At 38.9% G+C, this 9,962-nt stretch overlaps 1 long non-coding RNA gene across 1 annotated transcript; it reads right to left on the reverse strand.

Moving 5' to 3' along the window:
• Positions 1–1,813: 1,813 nt before the first annotated feature.
• Positions 1,814–3,728, reverse strand: LOC111867647. The gene is made up of 2 exons (XR_002843377.2): positions 2,859–3,728; positions 1,814–2,048 (listed from the first exon to the last, which is right to left on the reverse strand). It is a non-coding gene; the product is annotated as an uncharacterized LOC111867647 (long non-coding RNA).
• Positions 3,729–9,962: the final 6,234 nt, after the last annotated feature.

Below are 9,962 nucleotides of genomic sequence, written 5' to 3' on the forward strand. Positions count from 1 at the left end.
TTTTCTTTGCAGACGTCTTCTGATTATAGGTAGTAAGGGAGACAGATGAATGTCCTTTTATTTTGTGAGGAGAGTATAAGTAAGACGTGATGGAGAAAATGTAATTAAAATTGTAATAAAATTCATCATTGGAATCTACTCACCACAATCATGAAACTGAAATATAATCTAGGGCAACTTCAATAATAATATACTGGTGTTATGCAGGATTTCATATGCTTTTAAAAGGCTGTTGAAAATTAAAATGGTCAGTGTGTGGCGAGGAAGGATATCCAGTAACGTGGTGTGGTGTGTTGTAGAATGGGGAAACTGTGGTAATTAGACAGGGAGTTCGCTGATCTGCAGGGAGAAGAGAATATTAGTTTAGGATATGCGAGAAACGAGAGGGCTATTGGAGAACTGGACATGCGTTTTTGGGGAAAGAAGATGTCGATAATGAAAAATGGATGCAAGTGTTTTGTTACTGAATTATGAAACCGTATACTCGGTTGCTAACAAATATTTGACTGGAGGTAAACTATTTTTTTTTTCATTTCGTCGGCGGTTGTTCTGTGTATGTGTAGACAGTGTTAACGTTTCGGATATAAATTCTGATTACATCATCAGGAACAATATATAAGTTAATGTTTCGAGACAACACGAGGGGAGTTGAAATCTATGATGATCCTGTATGTGTGGATCCGTCCGTATTGGTCAAGGTAGAGCATAAGCCCACGTTTAGAAATACTGTATTAACATATATTGACATAAACTCGCCCAGGCAACAAGGAGAAGGCAATAGATACCTCATGTACCTCTCCAGCCTTTCATACATCGGAATGAAAGAGACCAAGAACCGAAGTAAACACAGCGGAAACGTAAAACCGGGGAATAATTTTTCGGCATCCATTAATGTTCATGACAACGGACACTTTTGTGACGTGTGGCATGACAGTCACAACACAGCAAATAGTAAAACATCAAAGTCAGCGTACAGCTGTGGCTTTTCTACATGTTTCGGCCACTATCGGCTCTCCATGCAATACGGACAAATCTTCTTAATGAGGCAGCATTACACAGTTCATTAATTGCTACACCATGGACCTCTCTTAAAATCTTCTATATAAAGTAATATCGAATTTCACTATGTCTATGGAAACGCACTCAAAGTATATCTAACGACTGACTCAATGTTTTTGAAAACATTATTAATATTTTATCTTGTTATAATACTTCCAATTTTTTATTTTTATATAATCTAATCTTTTGTATTTTTACATAAGCAATTTTAAAATTGTACGATTAATAGTGTTATATCCATCTTATGATTGCATTTAAATGGTAGATTTTTGTTGACATGTATTTGCCTGATGATGGCCGATAGTGGCCGAAACATGTAGCAAAGCCACAGCTGTACGCCGACTTTGATGTTTTACTATTTGCTGTGTTGTGGCGGATCATTAAAGAGTTGTAATTATGAGTGAGCCTGCCACTAACCAACAAAAGTATGAAATCACACGTAAATTTGACGAGGCTTGGTAAATTTATTCTATTCAGACGGATGAAGGGCGAGTAATTCTGACGTACAGCAGATATTGGTGCAGGATGGCTATTTCAGGTGGTGTAGTCCACGTGCTTAATTAAGCACCTCGCCATGAAAACGCGTATTGTCAGCTTATCGTCCCGGCCCGCTTCGTCACTCTCTGAATCATGGTGCCCACTGGAGTGAAGCTGCGTAACATTTTCAGCAGACCCTGTCAATTTAATAAAAGGAACGAGAGGAACTGGAATCAGATGGGCAAATGATGTTGAAGAAGTAAATGAAAACGCAGTGTGTAGTACACAGCAGTGTCAGAGTTTATTGATATCTGTGAGGAGTCAGCACGATACACGTAAAGGTAGATTTTATTCCTTAAGTTGTGCATATTTTTCTGCAGTGATGCAAAATCGAAACCTTTATAACAATTGTATGGTTTTTCATAATGCTTTGTTTTTGTTTGTTGTTGGGGTTTCGTCAGCTGCACTGGTTACAATCCCCGGGCTGTAGGCTTACATCTTAACGGCAGGACCTGAAATCATGGACACAAATTATAATTCTTAAGCAATACCGTAGAGTACATTAGCGATTATGTAGAGAAATGTGTGATATTTTCAGAGATGAATTAATAATGAGATTTTTTCCTGACTGCGCATTTGATGTGCGAAATCAGATCATATATGTTGAATTCCTGAAGAGAAATCAACGTAGATGGTGTCTGAAAGTTTAGATCCGGTTGTAATTTATGTAGTACGGCCATTAATTTACACGCAACTCAAATAAACTGTAAATCTATCATCAATGTAGCAGTATTTAAGGTTTATATGGTTCAGTATGATTTGGAACATTTCTTAGTTGAGAGTTTGAAGAAAGAATAGAAGGATAAATTTTATGTGACACCAGTTTGATTGGTAATACTGTCTGCGGCGAGACGAGCTATGCAGCAATGCATAACATCGAGATAAATGCAATGGCAAAGATCTCATTCGCAAAAATTAACCTCTTTCTTCCCACTTGTGCTGCGTATCTCCCACAACATATACTTGAATATGATTATGGCTGAGGCACTAATGTCACACTTGGCGGATATATGGTCTGATACACTGCATAAAATTAATTACAGTACACTTGGAAATTACTTCCGTTTGGGTCGGAATTTAAGAGGGGACCATAAAGAAATGGACCGTGTCGGCATAAAGAAATATCGTGTATTCGAAATCTCAGCACAGAGCACGTGGAATCTCGGTCATTAATTAACAAATTCGGTGAATGTTATTTGCGGAGGTTATCAGTTACACATTCATTAGATCCTTGCAACGTATGGTAGTAAATTGTGACTTACTGTTTCTGTCGAAGACCAGAGATATTATTCTCTTCAATCCTGTTCCAGTACTAGCTCTTGAATCAACTTCTAATCAGCATCTAACTCGTAACTGGTGTCTGCATAGGATTAGACAGTCTGGAAAAAGTGAAATGCAAAATTAAAAATTAAAAACGTGTGCTTCACAAATACATTTTTATAAACGTTGGACCCTGTTTGGCCAAGGAAAGGTGCACTAACAAGATAGCAATAGAGAACACTGTCCAATTAAAATTTCGGAAAATATTTTCGTTTTCTGGTGAGAGTTCGTCAGTCAAGTGAGTTTAGTTTTTCGTGAAATTGAATCTGGTAGCTCTGGGGGGAACGAAGGCATTGAATGAAAAACGGGTGTACGTATTTCCCTTTCAACGAACCGTTATAAATGCGATGTTGAAGTTTAGTGTTGTTTTACTCGGGTAATTTCGTGTCGAAATATTATTGCGACCGAAACGTCCTTGCTGAATACATATGTTGTGTGGTAGCTTTAGCTTTCGTCCTCCTCATGCTCTTGGTATTATGTTGGATACTTTTACTTTCAATATTAGGTCACGAGGTAGCACTTTGCATTTATTTGCTGGTTAAGTCGCTCTTCAGCTTCCCTTGCAATGTGGATTAGGAGTTTAACGAAGCCCGTGCAGTATGAATTGTGTTCTGAGTTGATGAAGATATGTGGTTCAGAATTACATTTTGAAGAACATTGCAATGATTTCGTGAGAGAGGGAAAATTTCGTTGCAAATGCTCGGTTTGAATTTGTAACGCCCATTCTGAAGTGTTGGCGGAAGGCAAGCAGATTTAAGTGACATGCACCTTTCCTTGTTACACCCCCTCGGCACGATGAGCCACAGGGTCAGTGAGGGGGACCTAAAAAAAAAAAGAAAACAATTAATAAACCTGAAAGAGATAACATAGCGATTAATATGACGAATGTTTGCGGAACGGAAATTCACATGTTGATGGAAAAAATTCTGGAATATAGCTCATTAATTCAGTGTCATCTCAGATTGGTTCTCCGATTTGCAGGAGGCAGATATACGATGACATCTAAAAATCTGAAACAGATCAATCAGAACATTAGAATACCACGAAGTCTAGTGTTAAATTAGTTAGGGACCTTGTTTTTGACGAATATCCTGAATTGGAAGACAATCTCGTCTCCATATCGCGTAACAATATAATGGTCCACTTTTTCTATTGCAAGCTGCAGCTGATCCAAAATACCTAAGAATCGGCCTGGTTCCCCCCTCCCTCACGTAGTCCTAGTAATTTAGAAGGAAGTATCCTATGAAAATGTGGAAGAGTTGCAGCTTGTCAGGCCAAAACGAAAACATGAAAGACGTTGCTGTGAGAAATGAAGTCGAGTTTGGTGATTTGTCGCTCTGCTGAGATGGATGAGCTGATGGATTTAAACTGAAACAATTCAATCAGAACATTAGAATACCACGCAGTCCATTCTTAAATGAGCTAAGGACCTTGTTTTAGACGAATATCCAGAATTGGAAGACAATATCGTCTCCAGATCGCGTAACAATTTAATGGTCCACTTTTTCTATTGCAAGCTGCAGCTGATCCAAAATACCTAATAATCGGCCTGGTTCCCCCCTCCCTCACGTAGTCCTAGTAATTTAGAAGGAAGTATCCTATGAAAATGTGGAAGAGTTGCAGCTTGTCAGGCCAAAACGAAAACATGAAACGCGTTGATGTGAGAACTCGAGTTTGGTGATTTGTCGCACTGTTGAGATGGATGAGCTGATGGATTTAATCTGAAACAATTCAATCAGAACATTAAAATACCAAGTCGTTTATTGATAAAGTAATCTGAGGACATTATTCCAATTGAATAATCGACAGACGAGTGATTTTTTTTTGTTTGACATTTTTTTTTTGTCCTCGTTTTTCTGTTGCAAGCCGCAGCTGATCCGGAACTCCCTAAGAAATAGCCTGGTGCCCCCCTCATCGCAGCCCTATAGAATTTCGCAGAGACGAGCTGGAGGAAGAATGGAAGAGCTGCGGCTTGTGGGAGCCAAACTCTTTTCAAAATACACGTCTTTGAACATCTTCAACGTACAGAATGTGATTTCTGAATACTTGAAACCAGTGGAATTCATATTTAATGAGAAATGAGGATTCTCTGCAAATGTGTATCCTCTTATACAAGAGAAATGTGCAGGTGAACTGAGCATTTTAAGGAAATTTATGCGCATGACTTTTTAAAGAAGCCAATGCGAACTGGCATTGATGGCTCACACAGCGTCCCGTAACAAGTGTAATTGCTTCTTGAATCACGTTCGGGCGACGAACTGTTTCCCCCCACCCGAATCGCAGGCCTAACAAGAACGTGAAGAGAAACGATTGCAGCGTGTTAGGTTCACTCTGCTCGCCTCCTCCGGCTGCCAGCAGAAACCGGGCGAGTTCCACAGCCCTGTGTAATGAGTGTGTTGATGTTACTGTGACAAACTGTTAAAATCCTGTCCTCAATCTGGTAATTATTTGCTGTGTGATTATGGAAACGGGCTGCTTCACTCTAGAAGCTAGTGGAAGAACTGAGTGCAAACACCATTTGTTATGTAGGTGCGCCACCATTTCTTGTAAGAACATCATAGAATCAGGCCTTGAATGTAAACAAATTTGAATGCAGTGTTGAGTTTCTGAATTATAATTTAGAAACGCAACACTTAATTAAGGAATTTGGTTGTGTAGGACTTGCTGAATTTTGTATTGTGGACGCATCTACCTTATGCTAAGAGAAAGTAGGTAGGTTAGAGTCTTACGTTATTTCGTCAATTGGAAAACAAATGACAAATGACAACGCGTGAACTCTATTCCCTGGTGTATGCCAAGCAGTTCAGTGCGGAAGAGGCCACCACTTACACGCGACGTTAGCCTAGAAATGTAAGAGGCTTTATACTGAAATGAATTCGCGAAATAAGTGAAATCAGACTTTTATGAAGGTCATTGATTTTATTTTATTATTTTATACGGACCAAATCTCATTGGAAGAAATCTAACGATTGAAACAGTGGCCGAAAAATTATCATTCAGAGAGTAGCCTGTAGGAAGAACCTGGCTACACTCTGATGCGTTCAGGGCCAGTTTACTGAACATTGAAACGATTATTATAATATTGCGTGTCTCTCTGCGACCTCTCCAAGTGCTGCTTTCGTCCGCCACTGGCTGAAACACGTGGATGTCAAGTTTCCTGCAGCCTGTCAACGCACTGCGCTACCAATGTGGCCCCGCACATTGGCACGGTTCTATGTCTAAAGCAACATCCTGCCTAACATCACGGAAATCCTAACATCGTGGCCTAACAGTGTAATGTGAGGGTGGGAGGGGGTTACAAAGCACACAAAAAACAATAAGCACTTCCTTAATTATGCAGTGACGTCTTTTAAATCCAGGCTGCCAACTTAACGCTTACATACTACAAAACCCTACGACTCGAGATATACCAAGCCCCGAAAATCGCGGGGTGGCTTTCGCAATTCTAAATGATTCAGCCAGCGACCCTTACTGATCGGAAAGCAACAGGGGACAAGGAATCGACCACCTACTTTAACTGCGATGCTCTGTACTTTGGCCCTGATGTTGATGTTGCATAGTGTGCGATGAAGAACATGTAGGCAGTAGATGTTGCAACTTTGGTCGAGTTTTTGTCGATGGCATGGATGCAGAATATGTTGCTTCTGCCGTTGTTAGTGGCGTTGTGTCGGTGTTGTTTAATGGGCGATCAGAGAAGCAGGTTTCCAAGTTGCACTTCCATTCACAATAATCACTACTTGTAACACTATACAGGCCATGTGGAGTGCTTTGTGCCTCCATTTTTTTAATTATTTCTCAAAATGCACTGAATCTACATTGAACACATTTCCTCTGCTTCTTTACCTCTCACCGACACAAACTTTCTTGGACTGAATTTACACAGAATGAACACTTCCGCTTTTAACATTATGAAGGAAGGACACATCACTCTTGTATTTTAATTTTGTTAACTCACTGGTTGTGAACCACTTTCCGCTGAAATTCTCTATTTAAACATGATGCTTTGTATTTTATACACAGAGCGCACTTCTGGGAACACTTCCACTTTGAACACTGTGAATCAAGTAGGCTTCTTAGTGTTAATTTTGATACAAGTTACACAGTTTCGTCTTAAACACGCTAAGATTAGATGGGCGGTTTCTCCAATATTCCGTTTAACATGGGAAGGGTTGGGGTGGGGGTGGGTGTGGGGGTTGGACTGAACACAGGACTGCCGAAGTGTATCTGGTACATTAATGTGTTTATCTGATTTACCTGAAGGAGTATTTTTCTTAATACAGGGATTTGGACTCTTTGGCCTCCATCTCTTTCGAAATCACGGACTATAATATAAATAAAACTCATGTTTCCATGGAATCGGTGTACCGACTGTAACCAACTTGAATTTAAAGCACTGCTAAATATCTGAGGAAAATTTATAGATTACATACATTCGTATTTAATATTAAACTGTTGTTAAACGTGAGCTCTTATATATTTCAGGAAGTTCTGAGCCAAGTGTTAGGGCTTACAAAACATTCGAAGCCCTCTCTCAAATTTTGTGCCGTATGAAATGGATTCAGTTGTAACTTCATTACGCCACGCTCTTGTATCTCCGTGTGAAGGAGAGAGAAGGCGTACTTGTGTATGTTCTGGGATCACGATTCTTCCCATATGGAATTTACGTCCTATAAACTCATTTTGTTCGTAAATCTTTAACTGAAATTTACATGCATTTCAATCTGTGTCATTTAGGCAAAGCAGTTCCCCGGGATGTGGGGGTGTGGCAAGTTTAGCGGCGAAGGGAATATGAAATGTAGAATTGTCCCGTAAATAGAAAAATTATTTTCGAACATAGGACAGACGAATACCCCATTCGCGTATTTTTCCTTTGTACACAACCTCATTCTTTGTTAGCCAAGTAGTTTGCTTTAGCAATGCTGTTTTGAAACACTTTTCCGTAGAGGGTGTGGGGCAAAAGACCTGAGATCCTGTTTGAAAATATCATATGGCAATTATTTGCACAGTGTAATTCATCCGAGAGGAAAAATTGTTTGCCGGCCATGCATCGTATAATGGAAGACATCTTCTTACAACCACCACCAGCACCACCATCACCACCACACAATGACCATCAAATCATTTAATTAATCCATTCATTCATTCTTCCTTTCGTCCGTGCAGTCATCCATCTACCCCTCAATCCAGATACAAACATGCGACACACAAAGAGTGTATAAAGATGTTAGTACTCTGTCAGTAGACGTTTCAGCCTCTCGGTGAACTACACTGTACAACTGCCTCTTCCTTTTGAACAATACGATGTTCACAACAGCACTTGAGGATGAATATCCCAAAGCCAAACCCATGTCCTACTTCTGTAACATCCCTTTCAGTATTATGCCCAGCTTTACTCTTAGGATTCGTTAATTGGTAAGCCTCCCCCACACCTTCATTTTTTACGATAAAATTTTCTGTGCGTATTTCGCATCGCATGCACAAACAAACTATGAAGTTCTTCATAATTTCTATGTGTTCGAGAAATGGAGCTTCGACTGTGCTTCTTGCCGGGATTTGAAAATGAATTAAACACCATTTTACTGTAATGAATGTCCCCAGTGAAATGGCTGTAGGTCTATGGTACCTTAAGAGGGAACAGGGATACCTCATGTTCACTTTGTACAGTCAATTTCGAAAGAATTTCAATTACATTATCATGTTTAGGGAGAGGTCGATAAAACATGTAACTGTTTCTTGGATGTAATACTACGACCCCCCCCCCACACGAAGTTTACATATATGTAGTTCTATCACCCACAGTTCCCTGTGATATTTTCCTGTTTCTTTCTTTCATTTCCTAACATGAATTGCCTTCCACAAAATCACGTGTCCCATTCGGAATGTACGAAAGTCTGTCTACAAGCGTACGAGGTTAAACGCCTGTTTTCCAGTCTGTTTTTCTTGCATTGCAGACGTATTACAGTATTTTGCTGGTTTTTGACAGAATGTTATCACGACAAGTTAAATTATAATTTTCTGTAATATTGTAGCGGGTGTTCAATATTATTATCTAAATCTTAAACTTTAATTAATTCTATTCTGTGTGGCATCATATGGGTGCACAAGCGGGTCGTCCTGTGTTCTCTCTTTATATAGGAACTTAGGTACTTGGTACGGTATCTATACTTTCATGAAGCCATTTTGTGACGAAGTAACTGACGGTTCCTTAGAAACCTTAGTCGGCTCATGGAAAGAACGGTTTTATACGAGATTATAAAGAGCTCAATATGTTAATTAACAGCAGATTACGAAAAAAAAAAAATACAATTTTGTATTTCAAATTATAAAATTTTGCTCCATTTTACTTATCACATTTACTTTGCGAAGTTGCTACGATTTCAAAACTAGTTTTGAATTTTATAAATTAAGTAACGTGAATGATTTATTCTGTCCTTGTTTAAAACAAAACTTTGATTTGATCTTTCTTAACATTTATTAGGAATTGTGTCAAAATTTGGAAGAAAATTTTTTTAAAATAATCTTTCACATTATATCGCTTATATCTCGCTCATTTATATCGCAAAAAAGAATTAATGGTTTTAATGCCCTTTCATATATAACCAATTGACGAAGAAGCCTTTAAGTACACTAGAACATTTGACGGCCACTTACACTGTTGATCTTCATTGCACCGAAGCACACAGAGGAACATCCCGACGTAGACTGACATGACCCTGAGAAGTAAGAGGAATTTAAAAACTTGTGGGGTATCGATGTTCACTTGTTTCAGCCACGTCATCTCCTACTGGACATTTTGTGAATTATTCTTATATTTTTGTATTGTTTTTAAGACTTTCTCCGTTTTACTTTTGCAGTGAATTTTATTATAACGTGCATTTAAAACGTTAATTTATATATTCCAGTTTGTTCAAGTCTTTCTGCATGTTTGTTTATTTTTATTTTTTCTTTTCTCCCTTAATAGTCTCGATGTTTCTACGCGCACAGCTCCAAACCAAACCGTGGTAGGAAAGTGAATCAAAATGAACCGATTATGCTTCACAGACAGA

This window comes from Cryptotermes secundus, unplaced genomic scaffold (genome assembly GCF_002891405.2).
Source record: "Cryptotermes secundus unplaced genomic scaffold, Csec_1.0 scaffold844, whole genome shotgun sequence".
Lineage (NCBI taxonomy): Eukaryota > Metazoa > Arthropoda > Insecta > Blattodea > Kalotermitidae > Cryptotermes > Cryptotermes secundus.